General features: G+C 43.4%; 1 long non-coding RNA gene across 1 annotated transcript; it reads right to left on the reverse strand.

Moving 5' to 3' along the window:
• Nucleotides 1–11,276: 11,276 nt before the first annotated feature.
• On the reverse strand, nucleotides 11,277–17,133 carry Gm41484. Its single transcript, XR_876207.2, has 3 exons — nucleotides 16,014–17,133; nucleotides 12,693–12,860; nucleotides 11,277–11,393 (listed from the first exon to the last, which is right to left on the reverse strand). It is a non-coding gene; the product is annotated as a predicted gene, 41484 (long non-coding RNA).
• Nucleotides 17,134–27,713: the final 10,580 nt, after the last annotated feature.

A 27,713-nucleotide genomic window follows, 5' to 3' on the forward strand; every position in this document is an offset into this window, starting at 1 on the left:
CACAAAAATTGTTTTTGTTGCTACTTTATAATTTTGCTGGTTTAATAAGTTGCAATGTAAATACACGTGTTTTCCTGTGATCGTTGGTGAGGGCCACTGATTTAGACGATCTTAAGTTTCTTTGCAGCGTTCTCATATGTGAGCAGCCCTGCCTTTCTCCAAGTGTCTCTTCTTCTGCTCTGAGCCTGCTACTTATTAAAGCACTGCAACTTGGTGGTTAGGGAAGAATTTATTCAAAAATGCTGAACATCATACAGCAGACTAACTGGTACCAGTATCCCACTGAAGATGGCACGTATAAAAGGTCGCCTTTGTTCTCAGAGGATAAAAGATGAGAATAAGCTTGCCGATGACCATGTATATCAAGGAACCATCCAAGAGGGACCAGATAGTCACCCTCGTATCCAAGCCCTCTGTATCTGCATGTTAATATCTTCTGGAAGCTATTAATATGCTTATTAATTTTCTCTCATTTTGGTTTTCTCCCGTTATGGCTATAAACAAAACCCTGTTCAAAACAAAGGTCATAGCCAGATAACTTTTAACCTGCCAGAGCCTCTGCCTTACACAATTCTCCATAAATTAAAGCTTTGTTTATAAGATTTAGTCCATTGAGGTAAAGTGTAATACACAAATTAGACATTTTATAACCATACAGATAAATAAGAATGGGAACACTCAAACCCCAAGTAGACTCTTACATAATCGCATTGCTAGACACAAGGACCTTAATGGAAGTCGAGGGGCAAGCTTGTTTACTTCCTAATAACTTTAAAATAGAGCATGAGTCTTATTTGCCATTACAAATAAAGATTAACTTAAAAAAAAAACAGACACTATAGTTGAGTCCTTTTATAGTTCCTGGTTGTAACAAGAGAGCAGCAGAAAATCTCATAAGAAGGAAAAAAATGTTTTGTGAAAAATTACAGTTATTCCAGAAGAATTGCCCTAAATATTTCAGTTTATTATGTCTCTCTGCATTCGTGTCCTGGTTTTCTACAGATCTACTTCTTTGCTTCACATATTGCTTTTTAAGATTAATTTCTTCAAGTTTTTTTTCAAGTTTATGTACATTCAGTAGAGAAAGCCAGTTGAAATGTTTGCTCATTCTCGATTGAATAGTCGATCACCTGGCTGTTACTAAAGCCAACTTGCAATGCACAGAGACTTTGTCGAATGGAAATCAATTGTTCTTTCTAGCCACATCTCAGTTTAGATGCAGAACCTAAGATAGAACTTCCATGCCATAGTTTATTGAGAAATGACATCAAAAAAAGCAAACAAACAAATAAATAAGGCAAAGGGGGAAGTGAGGATGGAAGATGGGTAAGCTTCAAGGCTGGTTTCCAACCCAGAGGGGTGTGGGCTGAACTGCACGGAGGGAGAATCACTCTGGGCGTGGTGGAGCACGCCTTTAATCCCAGCACTCGGGAGGCAGAGGCAGGTGGATTTCTGAGTTCGAGGCCAGCCTGGTCTACAAAGTGAGTTCCAGGACAACCAGGGCTATACAGAGAAACCCTGTCTCAAAAAACCAAAAAAAAAAAAAAAAAAAAAAAAAGCCTTACGTCCAGGATGTCCCGCTCACAGAGACACAGAGATGGAGATCGATGCAAAACGCAAGAGGTTTATTGGTCCAGCATGCTGGGGTAGTCCTTAAATCAGGATGGAAGTGACCACGAGTAGCTAAAGGGAGAACCACACAGAGGAAATGTGGGCTCTTTGAGTGGCGTGACCATCTCTACTGCCTTCTTCCATATACACTCAATAGGTTCCCACAGATTGCAAACAAGAGATGAGGCAGAGTTTGTGCTAGCTCTCACTGGTTTCCCACCCCTACATCCAGTTACTGTGAGAAGAAAAATCCCCACGCCTGGCCTCTGAAGCAACTCTTCTCAATAGCCTCAGTGAATTTGTCTCAGTCGGGATTTCTATTCCTGCACAGACATCATGACCAAGAAGCAAGTTGTGGAGGAAAGGGTTTATTCGGCTTACACTTGCACATTGCTGTTCATCACCAAAGGAAGTCAGGACTGGAACTCAAGCAGGTCAGGGAGCAGGAGCTGATGCAGAGGCCATGGAGGAATGTTACTTACTGGCTTGCTTCCCCTGCCTTACTCAGCTTGCTTTCTTATAGAACCCAAGACTACCAGCCCAGGGATGGCACCACCCACAATGGGACCTCCTCCCTTGATCACTAATTTAGCTGGATCTCATGGAGGCATTTCCTCAAGGGAGGCTCCTTTCTCTGTGATAACTCCTTTCTTTTGTGTCAAATTGACACACAAAACCAGTCAGTACAGTATTCATTGCTATTTCCATGGCAACTTGTGACTAGAGGTTACCAGAAGAGAATGGGTTCATGTTGGTTTGCAGACTGAGGGGACAGAGCCTGTCTTGGTAAGGAAAGTAGGGCATGAGGACAAGCCCTTGTTGTGGCTGTGAGAGAGTGAAAAAGCCCTCTGCACTGTTTCATGGTTAGGAAATGGGTTAGATTCAAATTAGGGACCAACTAACCCTCTAGCAGTGACTGCCAGATAATTCCTGATAATCCAGGGAGTGGTGTAGATGTGGGAATTGTTCTGAAAACACTCATAGTGAGGAAAATAACAGGAATTTTCCTCACAAAGATACCTCACACCCATCAGCTCTAGAATTTGAGAACATAGTAAGTTTGACGGCAGGTGACCTTATTTTTAATGATGGTTCTTAAATGATTTAACCTCCCTTGTAGCCCACCACCAACCAGAGGTAGTGGGAAGGAAAGAATACAGGGAAAAGTGGACCTGTTTAGAAAGGTTCTTCAGAGCAACTCCCATCTGTGTTGTCTGGAATTTGGCAGTTCAGTTCATAGGTTATCATGCAGCGTCAGCTCAATCCACTCGCAACAGAGTTCAGTAGTCGGGTTAGCAACAGCGGTGACACAACCTGGCAAAGACAGCAGGGCCTCAGCCTCGGCACGAGTCAGCAGGAGGGACCAGCAGCAACATCAGAAGTTCTCAGCTGTGCTTCTCTCAGGAAAGCAATGGTCAGGGAAGACGCAAGATCCATAAATGTTGCACAGTTAGCCGGACCAGCAAGCCAAGCTCTCCATCATTTCATCAAGTCCTATTGATACCCTCCAGACATTGAGTGTCCTCCATGTGTCTTGCCTCAGCAAAGGTCTTGTCTTAGCACGTGCATCCAATCATCCCAAGTCCTTGGAAGTGACAAGAAACTGCAGCACACCACCAGAAGTTTTTTGGTACGTTTCTTCTATGGAGTCCTGACAAATTGGCTCAACTACACAAAGTAAGGCAGACTAATGCATGCATGCTGTTAGCAAAGAATTCTTCATCAAGCATCTTTTCGTGTGCTTCCTTTAGCAGAACATCCTTTCCCCTGTATCTGCTTCAGTGAAACGTTCCTTCATGAGTCTGCCTTGGCCTTCTACATCTGTGTCCATTTTAACGAAACACCCCTTCATGTGTTTGCCCAGGCAAAACACTATCCAACTGACTTTCCAAAGAACCCTTGCATTTCCGCTTCACTCTGTGCCCTAAGCCCAAAAGAACTGGAGGAAAGTTCCTCCTCTGTGCACTCCAGAAAAGGCTGTGTGGACGCTGTCATTGTGGCCATCTCAGAGCCCTGACCTCCAGAATGAGGCGATAATAAAATCTGTGCTACATTTAATGGTACGTGTGTGACAATTTGTTACAGCAGCAATAAGAAACTAATACACAACCCTAGTGAAATAACAATGCTTTTACTAACTAACTATGCAAACAGACTGCACAATCAACAAACATTAACCATAAAAAAGTTGCCAGGAGTGGCTGGAGAGATGGCTCAGCTGTTAAGAGCACTGACTGCTCTTCCAGAGGTCATGAGTTCAATTCCTAGCAACTACATGGTGGCTCAAAACCATCTGTAATAGAATCTGATGCCCTCTTCTGGTGTGTCTGGAAACAGCTAGAGTGTACTCATATAAATCTTTTTTTTTTTTTAAAGTTGCCAGGAGCTAGGAGACACACACTTTAATCTCAGTACTTGGGAGGCAGAGGCAGGCAGATCTCTGGGTTCAAGTCCCTCCTGATTTAAATAGTGAGTTCTAGGACAACCAGGGCCACAGAGAAACCCTATCTTGGAAAAAAATAAGATGTGAAAGTCTCCTAAACAAAATCCAGTTTTAATATTTACTGTTTTAACCTATTTATCTAGACTTTATCTAGGCTAGGCCACATGTGAAAATAATGTATTGTGAAGAAAATACCAGCAAAGCTCAAAAAGAGGAGATGGCAGAAATCAGATATTATAAATATCACGGGGCCTCCCTAAAGGGTAGCTATGCATGGACTGTGCTTCCAATTTCTATTCAAGGGGCTGTGCCTATGTGGAAATCTGTGAACATAGAACTCTAAGTATGTCTTCAATGGACAAATAATTTGTGTTTTTCCTAAATCCACGATGTAGAATGCAGGACCAAGGGCCAGAGACCACTGGGGGTAGAAAGCATTAGCTTTGAGACAATGGATCCCGTCCAAATGTCATGAGCCAGCTTGAATTCTGGTGAGCCTAACAGTTTTTGAAAAATATCAGTTAGAGAGACTCTCCATGCCAGGCTCCAGGGTGAAACCACAAGAAGGACTTGATCTGTTGTGTTTTATAAAGTCCAAATGCCATTTTTCTGTTCTACGTACTCTTTTTTTTTTAGGGGGCTTGGGGGTTAGAATATAAAATAGAAGCATGCAGGGAGATGGTGATGCTGTGTGTCAACCTTCTCAAGCTGCCAGGTCACGATCCTGCTAGTCCCCTCTTGAAAGGATCCATGTCACAACTCCCAGGGGGGAGGCCACCACACAGGAGAGGTCATTCATTCAGCGGCCATCCCTGGACCATGCTTGAAAGGCATCCAAGCAGAGTCCAGTGTGAGAACCAAGTGTGCACTGTTTGTCTCCACTGAACTGAGACACAGTAAAGAGTGTCTAAATGCACGTCTTTTCACTGATGTCTTCTGGAGGGTCTGGAAGCATTCAAAAATACTGATAAGTCTCTTTGCTTCTTCCTAAAGTAACAGGCATGCTACTCTGACCAGGGAGAATTCCTCTCTGGCAGTAATCTCAAAGCACACACACACACACACACACACACACACACACACACACACACACACACACATCATTCTTATACTCTGACTTCATAAGAACTTGAAGCCTCCTTGCAAAGGTTGTCGCTATCACTGGGGAAATCCTGAGAGGACCAAATCCTGACAGCACCGCCTCGGTAGCTTTGAAAGTTTATGACTCTGCCTTGAAGGTACAGGGGCTTCATCGCACACAAGCTTCTGTCGAGCTCCAGGGCAGTGCCAAGAAAGTACGCACACGCATGTTTGCCAGCAGCCGAGGGACTAAGAAAGCCATGGCAAAATCCAGGCATGCTCTGACTCCCCTCCCCAGCTTGCAGTGATCTCCACGGTAACTCTTCAAGGGAACCAAAATCTCAGGAGAGACTTCCTGCTGAGGTCTAGGACACAAGGAATGGTGAATGATACCATTGCTGGGATTTCTAATTAATAAGTCCATAGGAAGCAAGGCAGAGGGCAAAAATGTCATCTCTTAGCTTAGTCCAGGCCAGGGAAGGTACCTACATCTGAGTGACATGGAGCTAAAGCTGATTATAAAGCCAAGCCAAATCAACCCAAAGACATGAGTTACCCAGCTTTTATGTAACAGCAAAAACCCTCGGTGGATTAATAGCCATGAATTTATTTTGTTGAAGACATGGAGTCTTGAGAGGTCAGCCTGCTGCCACATGGTGCATTGGGTAGACATTCAGAGGCCTGCCTGACACTATGGATGATGGTAAAGTATGTGGTGGAGAGATGGAAGAGAAAAAGAAACCGAATATTCTCTTCATGTGCTCCAGCAGTCCACACACAGATGGGGTAGATGTTGGGTTGGGCCAACTCCGAGCCCTGAATCTGGATTTGGGTAGAAGCTGAGTTGTTCAGCCCAGGGAAAGGGAAGGATAAGCTCTTCTGTCTAGGCCTCTGGCAAAGGAGACTGGCTCTCCTCTACTGACACTTTTTGGGCCACCTCTCCTGAACCCACACCACCAAGGCCAGATCTATTGTGATGTCCAGGTGAGATGCAGGGGCTACTCTCCAGAGTGCTGTGCCCAGGGAGGGGCAGGACACTGTGCAGTCCTTGACTATTAGCATGACCCCAGACAGCAGCTTAGACTAGAGGCATCCATATAGCCTTTGGTGATAACATAGATCACGGACATTGACACAGACCTAGACATGGCCCTTGGCAGCTGCCTTGGCTGGAACATTATCATGGCCTCGGGTGGCAGTACAGGTCCCTCATATCAGACTGTTCCTCACCACCCTCCTTTCTCTACATCTGCACTGCTGGAGCACATGAAGAAGCTGATCCTGCACAACCAACGTTGTAGGATCTCCATGAGTCCTGGTGAGGATCCAGCATTGACAGGATAGCAGAAGCCAGGGGCCTCGGACCAGACCAATGACTCATTGCAATGAACATTTGCTAAGAAATCTGTTTGTGCAAAAGAGTATGCTGTGTGACACACTGTGACACACACTCGGCAGCTTCCATGGTGGCCAGGTGGGTGGTTGTTGTTGTTGTTGTTGTTGTTGTTTTGCTTTTTATTTGTTTGTTTGTTTGTTTGTTTGTTTTATTTTGAGGAGACAGTTGAAAGGGCAGAAAGCAGATATGAAGGGATTAGAAATGAGTGGGACTGGGGTGCAGGATGTGAAAGCACAAAGAGCCAATAATAGGTTAAAAGAAAAAGAAAAAAGAAACAGGGGAAAATGGAGTCTCTCACTATGGTGCCCAAACTGGCTGTGGGTTTCTTTGTGTCTGACAGGAGCAAATGGCAAGTCAGTCAAACCTTGGAAGGTTGTAAATTTGCCTTGGAACTAACTCAGTACAACAGACAGGGGGGCACTTCTGAAGAAAAAGGTGGGCCTTCCCTGACCATTCCAGCAGGAAAAAAAAAAAATCTGTTCCCCGTAAGAAGCTTCCTAGATTGAGACTTGTTAGAAAAAAAGAGAAGTTTCAGCATAGCGAGGGGTGGGAGGGACAATAAGGGCTGATGAGGTCTGCAAATGAAACCCATCGTATACATTCATAGAACTTCACATAAATAAAATGCTCTATTGCTCGCTCCCCGTGGAAAGTGCGGCTGGGTGACACTAACACACATGCTTATACTCACCAGATGGGTAAGCTTGTACTCGATGCAGGATGTGTCACAAGTCTTAAGCTAACAAAGGAAGAGAGAGAGAGAGAGAGATCCCTCCGAAATGAAAGAAATATCATCAGTAAGGAATGAGAGATCCCTTGCAGAAATCCCTATTTAGAGCATAATGTCTCATTTCTGTGAAAATTTAAGGTTAGAAAAATTAAGCAACCCGAGGTCATTCAGAAACTATGCGATGGTACCAGATCTGTAAATGAATTCTCAACTCCTGAAAAGGCGACATAGTCTGTATTATTATAATTATGCCGTCCCAAGCATGTGACGAAGACTCCCATTGCCAGCACAGATATCCCATTTCAGGAATGATGCTCCATTGTGCCTTCCATGTCCTTAAATGTCCCTTAAATCCGAGGTTTTATGAGACTGATGAAAATCAAAATAAAATCCACACCTGGCTTAGAAAATCCCATCGTCAGCGTAGCCAACCTGCAGCTGCTCAGGGAAGCTACAGACTGTCATCACAGTGCCACCCGAGCTCGCCCAAGAATTGTCAAGAGCTGGTGGCCCGTGGAGAGGTGGTGACGTCCAGCTGAGGTTTATCCAGGTGACTGGGTGGGTGTGTCCTTCCTGAAATCTTAACTGGAGGACCAGCATTGCTTTGCACTTGGAAGCACATCACGGCTTTTCCCAAGTGCGCAGGATTTCTGCCCTCTGTCCTTTGACAAAGGCTAACTTGAGGATGGTGAGACCTCCCTTCCTACTGCCTGTGGGGTCCAGGATACTTCTAACCCTATCTACTGTACATAACCATGGCCCATGGAACCTTTGTCTCTTTGTGTTCACCCTCATCATTAAGAAATAGGAAAACTAATTCTTTTGTATGGGCATAGGGGCACTGTCATATCTAGTTTATTCTAAATTTGAGTGTTTGTTTTCTGTCTGGCTCTGCGATGTATACTGAGGGTCTAGGATATAAAATTGGAGACTTACATGCTGAGAGTATATGGTTACATGTATGAGGACAAAGATATGAACATTTAATATCCTAAATATATGGAACCTTGGATTTGCAAAGCCAAGGTCCCTCACATTTGCTTGTGGCATCATTTAAGGTGCATTCACACTTGACTCTGCTTCACAGACTGCCTTTCGTTTCAGAGCACAAAATAGCCTGAATAAAAGACCCAAGATTGCGAAAGAGCCTCCCAAGTTCATTGAAGATCATTCAGACTCACGTGTGCGGATACATTGCTTATATTTAGAAACGTGTGCTCAAACGATGACAGCATAAGATCGCCACGGGGATGTTTTCATCTGCAGTTTTTACTTCTGTCATCCACCACAGCACGTCTGCTGTTGACCATAATCAGAAGCTTGACAAGACCACTTATTTACTTTTCACATATTTAAAATTTGCAGCTGTATTTACAACGGCAAAAAAAAAAAAAGTTAGATTACAATTCACCCCAAGATTCTCATCATAAAGTGCTGTGATTGGGTTGCCACTTCAACTGGAGAAGCAATGAGGAATTCCATGTGGAATTCCTGTATAGTATTCCTGACCACAGCCGTGCCACAGCGCCACGAAGCTCTGTGACACATCTCTTTACTCTTGGGGAATAGCCTCCAAGATTTCTGGTGGACATCTGAGAACACAGATATTACTGAACTCTATAAATACTATGGAAGTGGGTTTTTTTCTTCTATACATACACCCATTATAAAGATTAATTTGTAAATTAGGTATCATATGAGATTACCAATAGTATCATAAATTTTAACTACATTCGAACATAAGTCTTCCTCTTTCCTTATTAAGTCAAAAAAACCGTACATCTTTTGACTTAATGATATGGATCTCTGACTTCTCATTGGCATATACAAGTTTTCCACAGCATTATCTTATGCCTTGGACCCACTATTAAGTGAAATCAGTATTACCAGAGTGCAATTACTATGGTATCACAAACCAACAATCTGATAACACAGACACATACTAAGTGGCTAGTGGGAAGGTAGCAGAGTTAATGTTGGAGTCACTGGACAGAAATATGATTCACAATCCTGATGGGACAAAGAAGAACAGCGTGTGACTTCAAAGTGCTACACAGACAGCACACAGTTTAAAAGTGATGGATTGTTTGTGGAATTTTAGAGTATTATTTTTTGAAACAGTTGACTGTGGGTAATGGCAACAGCAGATAGAAAAGCTGTATAGAAGCAGAAGCACTGTAGAATGTGAGTGTCTCGTAGAAACAGTCTTTTATCAGGAGGCAGAGAACAGCTCCGTGTACTAAAAATGGTCACATTCAGCCTTCTAAAAGGAACAAACAGTGCATGTGCTCAGCGTGACATAAAGACTCCAGAAGTGAGGTGGGTGATGAGAAAGAGAAACTCTGTGTCCATGAGATACTGCTGCAAATCCAACGTGGTTTGCTTAGGAGGCCTGGCTTCTGGAGACTGACCCATTGTGACCAGAGTACCTCCACTCTGCTCAGTGCAGGCTGATGTGGGCGTGAGCTCATGACAGTGTCCAGATGCCACACCAGGGAAGAGAGCAAGCTCTTCAGAAGCTGCTGGTTATCTAGAGCTGTGGATGGACCACTGACAACTCGGCACCTCAACGTAGGACAGACTCATTTCTCCCGCACAGCTCCCTAAGTCACAAGTCTATCCCTGTGTGACTGGCATCTCTGCTGTTATCACTAGGGCCAAGTGATAGCAGCTACAGCGAAATCAGGTGTCAGTTTGGGTCTGAAGCCTGTGAAGGAGTAAAAAACTGCGTCCATTGGTTTTCTTTGCAAGGATGCAAGGCCAAAGCATCCATTTCCTTCGGAATTAGGATCCAGAGGCTATTCTCAGCCAACAGAGGTCACTCAAATTTCTTACCACAAAGCCCCATCTCGCTCCAAGCCAGGAAGAATAGCCAATGCCTGCAGATCTCCAACTGCCTCTACTTCGAACCTCTTGACCTTCTACATTAAAATAGATTGTGTGCGCAAGTAAAGCCCAGCTGGAACATGTTCCTATCTTAGTTCAGTCATTTCTGAACTGATTTAGAAAGTTAACTAGATCTGCAGCTAGATCCCTCGAACAACACATAATAGCACAAGCACAAAGCAGTGTCACGGGAAGTTCCCATAGTCAAGGCCAGTGAATGCAGGGCAAAACTTATTCTGGGATATTATGGAATGTTCCTTCAGCAGACAACCTGACTTGACCTGTTCACCTTCACAGTACATCTCCTCATTTTAAAGACGAAAGCAGATAATCCCAGATTAAAATGAAGGGAGAATAAAAGCTTTTACCACTCCCAGGGGGAGTCTCAACATTGTCAGGTTTCCGGGACTGAGGAGAAGGCTCGGCTGATAAAACACTTGTAGTGCAAGTATGAGGATCTGAGTTCAAATCCCCTGCATACCTATAAAAAAATCTTGCTGTACCAGCACTGGGGAGGCAAAGCAAGGGAATTCCTGTGTCAGGTCAGTCAGCCAGTCTAGCCAGTGGGTGAGCTCTGGGTTATGAGCAAGAGTGTGGTGGCTTCAGTGAGAGGGGCTCCCATAGACTCTTATACTTCCATGCTTGGTCCCCACCTGGTGAACTAAGGAGAGCTAGAAGGGGTGGCCTTGTTGGAACAAGGGCTGCCTCGTTGGAGGAACTATATGGCCAGGGGTGGTTTCAAAGGTTCAACCGGAACCAGTGTCTCTCTCCTTGCTACCTGTGGATCAGGATATAGAACACTCGGCTACTTCTCCAATGCCGTGTCTGTCTGCATGTCTACCGATCCTTGGCATGGTGATAATAGACTAAGCTACTAACCCTGTAAACAAGCCTCCCATTAAATACCTTCCTTTATAAACGCCATCTTGCTCATGGTGTCTCTTCCTAGCAAGAGAACACTGACTAAGCAACCCAGGCTTAAAAATAATTTTTAAAATTTATTTTTAAAATTTCATAAATAAATGAAGAACAACTGAGAAAGGCATTAGCATTGATCTTTGGCCTCCAACACACATGTACAGACAAGAACACACAAGCGCATTTTTAAAACTGGCATGTTTATTTCCATTTATTGATATTCCGGCATTCATGAATGTGTCAGTATTTGCCTTCTAAGTCTGAAGAGTTCTTCATTGTCTTCTGTATGTAAAACGGAGGGACTGATTTTATAAACCATCTTTTCATGACTAAAAAGTAAAGGGAGAAAATTAAATTAAAGAGTAAATTATTTCAATGCAAAATAGTTAATAAAAGAAAAAATTACTTATATTTACCATTCAAGGTTTTTGGGGTTTTGAGGCCAGAGCCCAAGAAAACAAGATTTCAAAAAAACCTACTTCCATATATATATATATGTGTGTGTGTGTATGTGTGTGTATACATATATATATGTATATATGTATATATATGTAATACATGTGTATAACATATTTATATTATATATGTATATATATTATATAATCATATATATTGAAATGTGGAAATAATGGTCTGCTTGTATTTCTTTTCAGATATTAATTAATTCACAAAAGATTTAAAAACATAAAAAAGAAAGATGAGCCACTGTAAATTCCCCAGCCTCCTTGGAAACCCATACTAAAATAGACGGGGAGCTGTAGGGGGTGTGTACTGCCTTTCAAGACTCTCTGAACCTTGCAGATGCATGCCTTTCTGCACATAGCACCCTGTTGCTCTCACGTCTCAGACAAACGTCACGACCAGTTTTACTGAGTTATACATAGTTTTGTAAGCCCATGTCTTCCAGAAGTCCCTGTGGTTTCCTTTGGTGAAGTCCAGCCAGTGATGAACACTGAGAATCCCAGAAGGACAAGGGATCCTCCTAAGGGGCCAACACAGAGAAGAGCAGCTTAGAGACGGTCCCAGAAAATGGCTTCCATGGTGTCCTTTGCCGGTGACCTTGCTGGGGGACTTGAGCATTGTCCCTTAGCTCCTTCATACAGCATTCAGACCATTGCTGTGGGTGGAATGGTCATAGCAGCAATAGTTTGTTGGCAAATGTGGGACCTTTTAAGGGTGATCTTTTGCCACCATTCATTTATGTACATAATATTGAAGTAAACCTGAACATTTTCTTTTTCTCTTTTTTTTTAAACTATTTATTACCTTAGCTGGTGGTCTGTATTATTTCCACATTTAGGCCATAAAATAGTCTTCCTTCCTTTCCTTTCCTTTCCTTTCCTTTCCTTTCCTTTCCTTTCCTTTTTTAATGGCTTTCTTTCAGTTAACTTTGTTGCCAGGTCTCCCAAAAAGACAGCTGAAGTCTATTAACTGTGCTGATCACTATGATTTGGAGAAGGTGTTGGCAAACTTGTGAGTAGGGCACGACGCTGCTGAGGGCTGGTGCTCTAATGATGTAAGGATGAAATGAGATAACTGGAATGGAAGGGAACGGGGTGTTCATGTGCACACATCTCTCCAACTTTCTTCTCTGATCCATCAAGTTAAGTATCTGCAAGTGTGAATACCTCCTGGGACACATCCATCTGCCTCTCACGTCTGAGTGTGCCTTTCAGGAACATTCCTGTGAATCTCCAATACACAGGCTTACGGAGAGGCCTGGGTGCTGAGTCTTCACGCTTCCAGCTACTTATAACCGCCCAAAATCATCATCCCCAGAGCATAGGACTCATGTTCTAGGGAATCAAACAGAGATAGCACAGATCAGTGTTTCAGCTATTGTGACATTTCTTACCCTCATAGCAATAAACAGATGTTTATGTTCAAGTGTGCCCATGTCAGGAAGGCCAGTTACAGCATGGGTGCTTTTTGGGGCCCACATGTCCCCCAGTGTTAGCTCCCTAGGCCATTTTACCTTTAGTAAAAATTTCCTATATATCCCTATGCTAATTTGACATTAATAGAAAACCCTGAAGTATACCTACATGATGAAAAATATATAACTCCTTTTCTCTCATCTATTCTTAATGGGATAATACTTTTTAAGACTGGGCTAGCTATGCACAGGTACTCTTTGGGGTAAATTATTGAGACCAGCAATGGGTATGCAGGTATGTTTGTTTCTGATGCCAGTTGATAATCCAAAAAGTTCCTTCCTTTGAATTTTTTATTGCTAAACTAGTGCACGTTCCCTCTCAGATGGAATAAATAGCATGGGTCTTTCTCTCTGCCCCATGGAGAATATGGAATTAGCCCTATTCTTCCTACATTAAGGACTAGTAAGAGGCATTTTAAGTACAAACCATTAAAGAAGTGTTTCCAAAGATTGCTGTATTTCTGTTTAATTACATTAGAAGAAACCAAGTATAGAATGGTATAGATAAAAACAGAATGAATCCTAACTAAAGGAATACATTCTCAGCAGCCAAGAAGTGAACTTGGTGGATCTCCATAAGCTGGAGGCCAGCCCAATCTGTGTAGCAAGGTCCAAGTCAGCAAAGTCTATGTAATGAGATCCTGTCTTAAGACAGACAGACAAAGACTGTGGGAGGAAGGGAGAGAGGTATAGAAGGAAAAAGGGAAGGAAGAAAGGACAAAAAGAAGGAAGGAGGGAATCAAGGAAAGAAGGAAGGGAGAGAGAGAAAGAGAGAAATAAAGGAAGCAAAGAGAAGAAAGAAAGAAAGAAAGAAAGAAAGAAAGAAAGAAAGAAAGAAAGAGAGAGAGAGAGAGAGAGAGAGAGAGAGAGAAAGAAAGAAAGAAAGAAAGAAAGAAAGAAAGAAAGAAAGAAGAAAGAAGGAAGGAAGGAAGGAAGGAAGGAAGGAAGGAAGGAAGGAAGGAAGGAAGAAGGAAATTAGCAAGCAGGCACCTTCTGGAGCTATTTAACTAGAACTTTCTATGCTAATGAGATAACGGGAGGAGAACTTTCTATGTAAACTTCTGCAAAGTAAAGAACTTGGTTTCTCAGCTGTAACTGATACATTTTAAGCACTCAGTGACTAGACGTGGCCAGTGTGCACCCAGCCCAACAGCAGGATCCCCCTCTGAAAGAAGTCTGGGTATGCCATATGAAAGTCTGGGTATTAAAATAGACTCCCAAGTTTTTCCAAACATGGACCGAAATGAGGAGTGTTTCTCAGAAGACTTCTGTGAAGCACACACACACACACGCACACACACATACCTGCACACACACACACACACACAAAGCCCATTTTGTGTCAGCTGGAGGGTGTGCCTTCCTCTTTCCATCACGTTCAAACCAATAATTAAACAGGTCCCTTACCCCAACACCTTGAGCAAATTCTCAAGAACACTCCCCTGTTCTGTCCTGGATTTAAGACAAGCTTTCCACAGACAGGACAGTTCCCAAGGACCCTGTGTCTGTTTCCCATGTCAGTTCCTTTTTCCAGTACGTTCACATGGAAATTCCCCTACATAAAGCCTACCTCTATCCCTGCAACCACATTCCCCGAAGCTGTCCCATAAGGCAACTTTCTCCATCTGCTTCTCTTTCTGCAGCCCAAGCCACACAGTAAGACTTCTAAGCTAGCAAGAAAATTGAAAACAAAGTGCAGGTCCAGCTCCAGAGAGACTTTATTTTCCACAAAGCAGAGATTCCAACGATCATTAGTCAAGACCTGAGCACCAATCACTGACTCATGCCCATTTTTATAGTATTTTATAGTTGGGTATTATTATAGTTTGCGTGTAAATAATGTAGGTAATTCATAGGTAAATCTGTGTAAATTCAACTCCCGATTGAAGTTTGAAGAGATTTGTGAGAACAATCCACTTCACCAATCTCAGATTCACCCTACAATGTCTGGCAAATAGATAAGCTTAGAATCCAAGGGAGACCAAATCTGTCAAGTGAAGTTTATTTGGTGGGGTAGGATAAAACTGGAGAAGAGCTGCTTCATTCGTCCAGAGTCTGATGGGCTGAAAAGAGTCTAGCAAGTTGATCTCTCTCAAACAACATCTTTATCCAAAGCTACACAGGGTCAGTGAGTGAAGGGCCCACCTCACAAGCATTCGGATCACACTGGACGATTGACATGGCTGCAACTTCCTGTGATGCCAACATGAGGGGCAGAAGTGGGCGGATCCTGAGGGCTTGATGGACAGCCAATCAACTTGAAGTTGAGGAACAGATTGAATGAGAAACCCTGCCTCAAAAACTAAGGTAGGGGAGGCAAGGAGACCGCTGAGATTTCCATCTGCTCTTGCCAAGGACTTGAGCTTAATTCCTCGCATCCATGAAGAGTCACAATCTCCTACAACTCCAACTTCAAGATACCAAGCGACGTCTTATGATATCTACACATGCACACCCACACACATACGCATGAGCATAAACTAAAACTGAAGTCTTTTTCAAAGTTAAAAAGTAATAATAATAATTTGGGAAGACATCCAGACATCAGTCTCTGGCCTCCGTGGGTGTCCACTTGGGCAAGCACCGGCTCATAGAACGCTTAGAACACAACAATGGCAGAGGGAGAGAGAGAGAGAGAGAGAGAGAGAGAGAGAGAGAGAGAGAGAGAGAGAGAGGGAGAGAGAGGGAGAGAGAGAGAGAGAGCCTGGGATCTCTTTTCTTTGATCTTCATGGTCAGGTTTACTCACTCAGCATCATTGTTCAAACCTGGACTGTTACCAGCCTAGGATTAAACATTGGCAAGTAGCTATCGGTGAACACCATCTGTAATTACCTCCTACAAGACCTGACTATTAACACATCACTTTTCTGAGAATCCTTAACTGTGTTTTGTTAGATACAGGTCACGGTTTTAAAAGGTACCTACACTTTACCCCTAGCGCGACAACAGATGGATTTGCTTTGCTCCTATGCCGGCTTGTTTGTGCAACAAGCACACACTTTTTTATGTTACCTGGCCAGCATCGGCTCCTCTCCATTGCTGGTTCAGTTCCAAAGTGAGCACAACTCCAAGTCTCAAGCCTTGTTCCTAAGGTTGAACTCAAGCCAGATGAACCACATGAGACAAAATAAGACAAAATGAAGCAGGCCTAAGCCAAAAAGATGACTAGACCTATCTCCAATGGCAACCTCAGGATAGGGTTTCCTGTTTCAGCCCAACTCAACATTTTATCTCTTTAAAAACAAAGAAAAGGGAACAGAGCATCACGAAGTCGTGTCTGAGACGGACAGAAGGCAAAAAGATTAACTTGTTAAAAATACAAAAGAAGAAACTGATCTTTGAAAAGGTTCAATTCTACTATGGCAAAATGGAAAATCAGGCTCCGTTGAAGCAGACTCCAGCAAACTATGAAATGAGCTACCTGTATTTGTAGGTTGGTTCAAGGGATCGTACTCTGTGTGTGTGTGTGTGTGTGTGTGTGTGTGTGTGTGTGTGTGTGTGTGTGTTGCCAATGGGTGCTCTTTCAGGGTACAGGAGCTGGGTAGCTACGACAGAGACCATGAAGTTCATAAAACCTGAAAGATTTAGTGTCTGGACCTGTCCAGGAAGTCTGCCGTCCTTTGGTTTAAAGTTACATTTTGCTGAAAACAGCAATTATCAAGTTCCTCAAAGGTCCTGTCTTGAACTCTTTCCTCCTATCTGGTGTGGAGTGGCGCCATCCACGCCTCGGTCAGGATGAGTCTCTGTCCCGTCACTCCTTGCTGTAAGTTCTGAGAACCATTGTTCCCTCGCCGACATTTGGTAAACATATCTTCAGAAACTTGAAAGGAGGTTAAGAACATCTCGGAGGTTGGATTTCAAATTCTGTGTTACTCTGACACTGGGATTCGGCTCGAGCTGGTAGCCGGAGCTGCGACGTGTGTGCCGAGGGCCTCCTCCTAGGGAGGCTGCAGCCTGGTACTTTGTAGCACAGTCGGAGGAGGGAACTGGAAAACCCAGGCGCGATCGCTTCTCCAAGTTTTCACCGTAAATAATCATTTTTTTTTTAATGTTCCAGTAACTTACCCACTAAGAAAGAAAAAGCAGATGATGACACACTGGGTGTGCTCCTACACGCTCATGTGTGGTGTTATACTGCCCTCTGCAGCTTCTAGCGGTTGAGCCGCCCTCTGGCACCTCGGTGACCTCTAGAGAAGTGTGCCTGTCCCACAGTGGAAGAAAAACTTCCCTAGCACGACAGGAAAAGAAAGGTTTAGACCAAAATGTTCCCTGTGGTCAGAGTCGTATCTCTGGCCCCAAACAGTGGCAGTGAATACTAGGAGGGGTCGATGTGCTGTGTCTTCTAGAAACACAACAGTGCCGCTTTAAAACGCATTTGCATTTTACAGTTCTGTAGAATGAGAATTCAACACAGTAATTGGGCCAGGGTGGGGAGGACACAAAAAGAAATAAGAAATTGGGTAAGACACCTCTGTCTGTTGTTTGTACCCAAATTTAACAGAACATGGATAAGACATAAGACCTCAGGATCCCAGGAAAGAAAAACACAGAAACGGGGAGGAAAAAAGGAAGAGAAGGCTGATTGATGGTAGCTGGAATCTAACGGTGTCTACTGAGAGACTTCATCGAGGTCAGATATTCGCTCCAGTGTGTCAGGAATCCAGACGAGGGATTATGAGATGGGGGTGGGGGGAGGGAAGTTGCACTCGATAAGAAAGAAGACCAAAACAGGCTTAGGACAGAAAGAGGACCAGAGGGGAGGGGCGGACATGGAGGAGGGCAGTAAGGGAGGTGAACAGATGAGTCTCATGACGCAGAGGGTGGACAATCCCTGTAAGAACGAGCATCTTTTTCCTGTATCGTTTCTGTAGCGTGTGAATGGTGCTTTGACAGGGTCACCAAGGACACAGAATGCCCTGTAGTTCTGAAGTGATCGAAGAATGAGTCAATAAGTCAACGCCAGTAGACACTCTCCCAATGCATTCCTTCACGACTGCACCAGACATGCGAGCTGTTACTGGACACTGTTTTGTTTTGTTTTTTTAATTGGATATTTTATTTATTTACATTTCAAATGATAGCCCCCTTCCCGGTTTCCCCTCTAAAAACCCCCTATCTCATCTCCCCCTACCCCTGCTTCTATGAGGGCGCTCCCCTACCCAGCCACCCACCCACTCCCGCCTACCCTCCCTAGAATTCCCCTACGTTGGGGCATCGAGCCTTCCCAGGACCAAGGGCTGCCCCTCAGTTACTGGACACTGTTAACAGCCCATCGCCGAGGGCTTTCTGGGCAGTGAGCTACCTAGAGTCATTTCTCAAGTCCTCCCCACACGCCTAAAAGTGGGGCTCTGCGCTCTGAACATGCATCCCTCAGCCTTTCCTGCCTGCGCCAGTAGAGGATTTTTGTGTGAATTCATTATTTCTTAATACACTGAGCAACAGCCTCTGTATATTATAATCCTTCCCATGTGTGAGGCTTGTGCTGGGTGTTTACAGATATTATTTTACAATAACCTTCAAAACTCATCTACCTCACATGTATTATGTACCCGAAAGCAATCTTAGACAGATTGAACATAAAATGTATACATATTGTTTTTCTTTGTTTTGTTTGTTTTGTTTTGTTGAGATAAGGTCTCTGCAACCCAAGTTGGTCTCAACTTTGTTATATAACTGAGGCTAACTTTGAAGCAGGACCCTGTTTCTACCTCACTGCTGCTTGTAGACTATCTCCTAGACTGCAAGCTGAAGAAACTAAATTATGAACCAAACACTTAAAAAAAATTGTCTTGCAACTTTATAACAGCTGATACACTCTAACAATGAGAATATTTTACTTCCATTCACACTCTGATTAGTTGTTTTCGTTCACTGATAATTTCGTTCACAGTATGAATAATTCAAAGTTTAAATGTTCAAGTTGGCCTCAAGGAACTGGAGTGTTAACTTAATCAGCCACTGCTGGCAAAATGTGTTCTTCATTAATGAGGCGGTTCAAGCACAGACTCATGGCTCCTTTAAGCATGATCCCCACGCGTGGGAGGGGAGTAAGCATGATTTTAGTACTTCTTAAGAGCTTATAAGGTGAAGCCTCATGGTGGTGGTAATGCATGCCTTTAATCCCAGCACTTGGGTGGCAGAGGTGGACTGCTGAGTTCAAGACCATCTTGAAGTACCCAGTAATTTCCAGGATAGCCAGGGATACACAGAGAAATCTTGTCTCAAAGTGGGAAAAAAAGTTTTACAAGATGAATTCAACTGCAAGCATTTTACAGTGCAATGTTGCCATCTGGTGGCCAGTGTGAAGTATCTCTATTTATCTAGAGACTTAACTATATTCTTTTTTTTTTTTAATTTTTTTATTAGGTATTTTCTTCATTTACATCTCAAATGCTATCCCGAAAGTCCCCCTACACCCTCCCCCCGCCCTGCTCCCCTACCCACACACTCCCACTTCTTGGCCCTGGCGTTCCCCTGTACTGGGGCATATAAAGTTTGCTAGACCAATGATGGCCAACTAGGCCACCTTCTGCTACATATGCAGCTAGAGACACAAGCTCTGGGGGTACTGGTTAGTTCATATTGTTGTCCCACCTATTGGGTTGCAGATCCCTTCAGCTCTTGGGTACTTTCTCTAGCTCCTCCATTGAGAGCCCTGTGTTCCATCCAATAGCTGACTACGAGCATCCACTTCTGTATTTGCCAAGCACTGGCAAAGCCTCACAGGAGACAGCTATATCAGGGTCCTTTCAGCAAAATCTTGCTGGCGTATGCAATAGTGTCTGCGTTTGGTCGCTGATTATGGGATGGACCCCAGGTGGGGCAGTCTCTCGTCTTAGCTCCAAACCTTGTCTCTGCAACTCCTTCCATGGATACTTTATTCCATATTCTAGGGAGGAATGAAGTATCCACGCGTTGGTCTTCCTTCTTGATTTACTTGTGTTTTGGAAGTTGTTTCTTGGGTATTCTAGGTTTCTGGACTAATATCCACTTATCAATGAGTGCATATCAAGTGACTTCTTTTGTGATTGGGTTAGATCTTTCCGTTAGTGCTATGCGCTCAACCCCTTAGCAGACACGAAGATTTGTAGGTGTGGACAGGATAGACTCTAGCATTCATGCATCTTTACTTCCGAAAATTTTACCCTTCGAAACATGCACGAGGGCAGGGAGACCCTGACCTGCCCCCTCTCAGAGACCTCCACCCTGAATTTCTGGCGGTGCTTCTGACACACTAAGAGGTCACCCTGTTCTCCCTGCTGCCTGTCCTCTTTGTCACCTCATTGCCAGTTCCACTTCGCTCCAACTGCTGTGGAGTTGCTCTTCTATCTGAGGTCTTAAAGAATAATAACAGCAGAACGTTTTACTATTCCATCAGATATCATTTGTATTTGATCAGGTGCCCACCCTATCACGATCCACATCTTCTCAGCAAGAATAATAAGGAAAGGAATTTTAAGCCCGTCGGTAACTTTCTTATCCTAGCTGCCTTTCAAGAACAGCAGATTGTTTTTTTCCAATGTTGGCGCTCCACTGCCACCTTCAGGAAGCTCGAGGTAAGGGCACTTCAGAAACCATTACCCTGCTAGGGTTACCTGGTAACAGGCAACTGAGGAGAGTGGCACTTAGCTTACTGATTTTCACTAAGTCCATGTTTTCTACGTAACTCAATCAAGATATGGGGATGAAAGCAACTAAGACCACATCTGTATTGTAGATACATGTATAATAATATCTAAAGCTTATAAAAGCTTTAGATGGCATACCTACATAATTCCTCTAAATGGTCATGGGAAGAACATACTCGTCCTACACCCTACACCGAGTGGAGCTGGCATTCACGTGGAGCTTTTGATGGGGGTGGGGTTCAGTGTATCGTGTCGCTGCTGATACATTTACACATTTTAAGAATTGCCTCCATAACTCCTATTTACTTTACAGGGGAAGAAACTGAGGTCTTTGGAGGTCACCTGGTTTATAGCCACACATCTAGCAAGGCCTTGTGACACCTGACTTCACAGTCAGTGATTCTTGGCACTGGGCTAATCCTCTCTTTCGAGTAAGTTAGCCGATAACAAGAAAGTACGATGCGGGGCGGTAAGCATTCTGACACCCTGAGTACGTCCAAGAAAAGCTGCTAGGCTTGGCGAATGGAGGTGGTTCCGAGTATAAAGATGCCGTGTTGAAACCTCGTGACCTGAGTTCAGGCCCTGAACCCCATAAGGCAGGGGAGAGAGCAACTTCTAAGAGCTGTGTTCTGAGCTACACAAACTTGCACAGAAGAAAAATAACTAAGTGGGGGAAAAAAGTATTTCAAAGTGCTGAGCTCTGAGAAATCAGGCATCAGTAAGAAAACTTTATTATTTTTTTTTTCTCATTACAGTATGTGCTGATAGGGAGGAGTTGTTTCGCGCTGAGCGCTCTGAGAGATGAAATTAAACTCTGCCTGATCTAAATAAATGTTTGATCTACTCATGTGATGATCTGTGGAGGGCATTCCAGAGAGAAATGAAGAGCTGGTGCAAAAACCCTGAGAGGAAAGGCATCTGGCTGCCTGAAGCACAGACATGACACTCGTGATAGGAAATAGAGAAATGGAGGAGGGAGCTCCAGGTACAAAACACAGAGGGCCAGCCCAGTAAGCCAGACTATAAGAGGGTGGGGGCGGGGTAAATGTTAGATGAGAAGAAAAGCCTTTAGAAGGTGTGAGGTCGGGGCTGGAGAGATGGCTCAGGCTGGAGAGGGGGAGGAGGGGAAGGTGGGGGAGGAGGAGGGGAAGGAGGAGGAGGAGGAAGGCATGAAAAGGGTCACTCTGCTGCCAGTAATGGAGATGCCATAAATACTTGGAAAAGAGCAGAGAGAGAAGATGGTGATCTTGAGAAACAGCAAAGGCTGAAGGATGGCCCAAGGCACGATGTGTAAAGTTCAGGTGTGCTAATGGAAGAAGAGGAGCTAGGTGAGTTGGCAGGGTACCCGGCTATGGGAGGCTCCTCTGACCTGGGGAATCCAGAGTTGTGTATGACACCCAGAATGGGGTTCCAGTGTCTTGGTAATGGCTTGGTTAACCCTGCCATTGAACCTCACTAAGGACCCACATTCCAGTGTGCCAAAAATGCAGAAATGGGACTATAAAGGCTCGGTGCCTCTAGCACCTCTATAATTAGCACCACTGGCCCCTGGGTAATTGTGGAAATGTGCATTAGAATTAACCATGTTGTAGAGAAAAGTGAAGGTAAAGGTGTAGGTGTTTTTCAAGACATTTTTTTTTAACCAGTCTCTATCCAGTATTGAACTTGCCGGGTTCAATTCTTTGTTTTTCTGATCATTATTAGAAAATGATCATGTGAGTTTTGAGAGTTAGTGCTGTCATGTCTGTCATTTGAAATATTTGTTTCTTGGAGCTGGAGAGAGAGCCCAGCAGTTAAGATCACTGGCTTCTTTTCCAGAGGACTTGGGTTTAATTCCCAGCACCCACATGACAGCCCACACCTGCCTGTAACTCTGGCTCCAGGGGAGCCAACAGACACACATGTAGGTTAAATGCTAATGTACATAAAATAAATAAAAATATTTGTGTCTTTTTGTTTTATGTGTTTTTTGTTTTCCCTGTGTGTTTGTGTGTACACCATGTGAGTGCCTGCTGTCTGTGGAGGGCAGAACAGGATGTCAGAACCCTCAGATCTGGACTCAGAAATGTGTGTGAGACACCTTGTGGATGCTGGAGACCAGACGTGTATCCTCTGCAAGAGCAGCTGGCTCTCTTAACCACTGAGCATCTCATCAGCCATCATATTCATTCGTAATGGTATTTGTTGCTGTTTGGTTGTTGTTGTTGTTGTTGTTGTTGTTGTTGTTGTTGTTGGCTGTGGCTGTTGCTATAATCTGTTGTTAGTCTTAAGAAGATCGAAGTAATCATGAAGATTCTGAGTGCAGTCCACATGCACTTCACTGGAAATAGGAAAAAGTCGTTTCATCCTCTGGAAAAGCACCCACAATTACCCACTCCACAGAGCTAACCTGCACTTAAGAGTCTAGCCCCCTTTCCACTGTCAGCAAGAGGCTGTAAGGACTGGAAATGACACTGCCCTGTTCTCGGAACTTCTCCAGAATTTCCATTCTCTAGTCAGTTTCCTCCAAAGACTTGGAGAATGGCTAAATTATTCATACTGCCCCAAACCATCAAGATACATGCTGCCCTAAACAATTGCTATTCAGGCAAATTATTCTATACTTTTTTTACACTTTCCTCTCTTGCTTGTCTCTTATTGTCTGCAGGGGAACAGATTTCCCTACAGATTTCCCTAAATCACCCTTTGTTTTCTCCTTCTCCTCCTCCTCCTCTTCTTCAATGTTCCTCCTCTCCTTCTCTTCCTCCTCCTCCACCTCCTCTTCTTCATCTCTCTATGCACTGTGTTTTTTAGTGTGTCAAATTATAACTATAGTTTTATTGGAAATAGATTTTTTTATATAATATACCCAAATTATTGTTACCTGCACCCTAATCCTCTCAGTTCCTGCCTCCTCCCCTCACACTCCCTTTCTGTCTCTCATTAGAAAACAAGCAAATATTATAAAGCAAAAACTAACATATCATACTAGAACAAACAAAAGGAAAATAGCCCAAAAAAAGGCATGAGAGAGACAGAGACACAGAGACACACAGAGAGAGAGAGAGAGAGAGAGAGAGAGAGAGAGAGAGAGAGAGAGAGAGAGAGAAAGAGATATCAGATATAATTCCTGAGTGTGCAAACATATGGGTCTTTGTATAACAGATACAAAGGCTCACACGTTTTCACACTCAGGAATTCCATAAAAGCACTAAACTGGAAGTCATAATATATACACAAAGGACCTGTAGGGCAATATATATATATATATATATATATATATATATATATATATATATATATATATGATTAAGCTTAAGATAAAAAAAAAGTTTAAAAAAAAACTAACACAACACTGTGGGACAAGGAACCTAGAAAGATGTCCTGAGTTTGTTTCTGGCGCCCATCTACTACTGGGTACACAGACTACCATCAAGAGTAGTTTGTTTCCTTTCAGCAAAATCTTGCTAGTGTATGCAATGGTGTCAGCGTTTGGAAGCTGATTATGGGATGGATCCCTGCATACGGCAATCACTAGATGGTCCATCCTTTCGTCACAGCTCCAAATTTTGTCTCTGTAACTCCTTCCATGGGTGTTTTGTTCCCATTTCTAAGAAGGGGCAAAGTGTCCACTCTTTGGTCTTCGTTCTTCTTGAATTTCATGCGTTTAGCAAATTGTATCTTATATCTTGGGTATCCTAAGTCTCTGGGCTAATATCCACTTATCAGTGAGTACATATTGTGCGAGTTCCTTTGTGATTGGGTTACCTCACTCAGGATGATGCCCTCCAGGTCCATCCATTTGCCTAGGAATTTCATAAATTTATTGTTTTTAATACCTGAGTAGTACTCCATTGTGTAAATGTACCACATTTTCTGTATCCATTCCCATAATCAGCTTCCAAACGCTGACACCATTGCATACACTAGCAAGATTTTGCTGAAAGGACCCAGATATAGCTGTCTCTTGTGAGACTATGCCGGGGCCTAGCAAACACAGAAGTGGATGATCACAGTCAGCTATTGGATGGATCACAAGGCCCCCAATGGAGGAGCTAGAGAAATTACCCAAGGAGCTAAAGGGAACTGCAACCCTATAGGTGGAACAACAATATGAACTAACCAATACCCCGGAGCTCTTGTCTCTAGCTGCATATGTATCAAAAGATGGCCTAGTGGGCCATCACTGCAAAGAGAGGCCCATTGGACTTGCAAACTTTATATGCCCCAGTACAGGGGAATGCCAGGGCCAAAAAGGGGGAGTGGGTGGGTAGGGGATTGGGGGGGTGGGTATGGGGGACTTTTGGGATAGCATTGAAAATGTAAATGAGGAAAATACCTAATAAAAAATAAATTAAAAAAAAAGAAAGCAAAAACAAACAAACAAACAAAAAAAAAGAGTAGTTTGTTTCCCCATGAGACTCCCTTAAAGAACACTAAGTTTTCATTTTCAGATCTTTATCAATTGGGTTCGGGCAGAGCCATGTGCCCACTTCTCCTTTCAGCGTTAGGTCCCCATGTGGTACAGGCTGGTGCAGGCCCTTTGCACGACACTTCAGTCTCCAAGTTTATCTGTGTTTCAGTCCAGCAGGATTTTAGAAGCCTTATTTCCTTGGTGCCCTGTGTCCCCTCTGGCTCTTACACCCTTTTTGCCTCCTCTTCGGCAGGGTTGCCTGACCCTGAGAAGAGAGATGTGATGGAGATATCCCATTTAGGGCTGAATGTTTCAAGGCCTCTCACTCTCTGTATACTATCTGGTTGTGGGTCTCTATATTAGTCACCATCTACTGCATGAGAAACTTCACTGATGATGGCTTAGCAAGGTGCTGGTCTAAGTAGTATTTGGTTTTCCCCAAGGCCTCATGATCTTAGTAACACAAGAAGCATTGTGTATAGGTTCCAAACAGAGCTGGGGATGAGAGTGGGATCTGGATTGGAAGAGAGAGAAGGGAGAGGTGGGGTTCTGCAGTTTTGCCTGCCTCCCCAGCTGGTGTGGAGTGTGTCCCCAGGGGATCCGTACACTGTATTGTGAACATATTTAATTCCCCTCTCCCAGCACTTCTAGGATCCTACCACCTACCTACCCATCCAATATCTCTCTCTCTCTCTCTCTCTCTCTCTCTCTCTCTCTCTCTCTCTCACCAAAACAAACAAACAATAAGATCAAAAAGTACAAACAAACAAAACCCCATGCAATCCATTTTTTGTTGGCCAACTCACCCTGGCTGTGGGGCCTGCCTTTGCAGTTTGGTTGATATACATTGATTTAGCTCACCCCTAATGGATGGCATTTGGATCTTCAAGTTTGCTATATTCCTTAACATAAATATTGTAGTAGTTTAATTATTGGACAACAATTTGAATTACAAACATTTTAATAGCCTTTGGAACCCTAAAACTGTGAGTCTACACCTCTATCAAAAACATTATGGTGGGGAACCGTAATAGATTATCTGCCTAGACTGTGTAAGGCCCTGAATTCTTTGAGAAGTACTAAGGGCGGAAATGGTTTTCATTTCAACAATTCTCACAAGAATTTACAAATAGATACTATGATTGCCTTATCTTGGTGAGCAAGAATTGTATTGGGGAAACTTAAAATATCTTTCTGCGGTTCAGGGGATACAAAATGCGGCTTCAAGGCCCAATTTCTCAGATGACCTTGTTAAGCACAAATCTTTTAGATTTGGCACACACAGCCAAGATTCCAAAAAAGATTCCTGATAATCTCAAAAGAGTTTAAGAGTCCAGTGAAGAAAGATAATACTCACTTTGCTAAGTCCTTGCTAACCTTGAACTTGATCTTTAGCACACAGTCTCCAAAGGGAATCTCTTGCTTCCTTGTGATCTTTGCAGACAATTCAGAGAGATAGATTCTTCAGAAGTGACCCGACTCTTCTAGCTTACAGCTAAGAAGATATGACTCTACACCAAATTACATTACCTGTTGTTCCATCAAGGAGTCACAATGAAAATAACCCAAGAGGCTGTGTGAAGAACATAAGAGGAACCCAGGCATTGTGTTATGTGCCTATAAATAAGGAGGCTGAGGCAGAGGGATTGCTACAAACTCTATGTCAGTCTGGGCTATCTAGTGAGTTCCAGGTAAACCTGTGCATCATATTATGAATTTGTATCCAAAACTCAAAATATGGAAAGAAAGGGAGGAAAACATAGAAGATGACAGGGAAGGGAAGGGAAGGGAAGGGAAGGGAAGGGAAGGGAAGGGAAGGGAAGGGAAGGGAAGGGAAGGGAAGGGAAGGGAAGGGAAGGGAAGGGAAGGGAAGGGAAGGGAAGGGAAGGGAAGGGAAGGGAAGGGAAGGGAGAGGAGGAGAAGAAAAAGGGAGAGGAGGGGAGTGGAAGCGGGAGGAGGGGAGGGGAGAGCAGGGAAGGGGAAACCAAAGAAACTTCTATGAGTGCATGACATTTGCATTTTCTCCCCCAAATCACTTTTCTCTAAAGTAACAAAATACCTTTATTTACATTCTAAAATAACTAGTTGATAAACACAACTAGCTATGAAAGTCATCGTTTTATCACCAACCAGTCTGGCTGAGTCCCTGGAGGTAAAGAGGGCCACTGGCCAACTGAATATTCCTGGAGTTAACAGAGATTATATTAGCCAGAATCGTCTTCCACAGCTCAGTGGAGAGAGATTAATGCTGATATATGTACAAACTCAGGCATAAACGTGGGTTAAATTAGGGGGTGAAGAGTACATGAAAATCCTACAAACTGAGTTTTGGGGGGAAGGAACAATACTCTAAGTATTAAGGAATTAGGTGTCTTTGTGATTATTGATCTTTCATTTTAATATAAAGGTTATCCACTAGGAGACGTATGTAGAGCACCACATTGAATGTGACCCATGGAACGACTGTGAGAAATCACCACAGATGCTCACTTGGCTAAGCCCACTTCATAGATTAGAAGTCAGCATCTTCATGACATTCATTGCTGCCTTATTTGTAATAACCAGAAGCTGGGGGGAGGGGACCCAGATGTCCCTCAAACAAAGAATGGATACAGAAAATGTGGTTCATTTATACAACGGAATACGATCCATCTATTAAGAATGAGGACATCATGAATTTTGCAGGCAAAT

Source organism: Mus musculus, chromosome 16, assembly GCF_000001635.26.
Source record: "Mus musculus strain C57BL/6J chromosome 16, GRCm38.p6 C57BL/6J".
In the NCBI taxonomy this organism is placed as follows: Eukaryota; Metazoa; Chordata; class Mammalia; order Rodentia; family Muridae; genus Mus; species Mus musculus.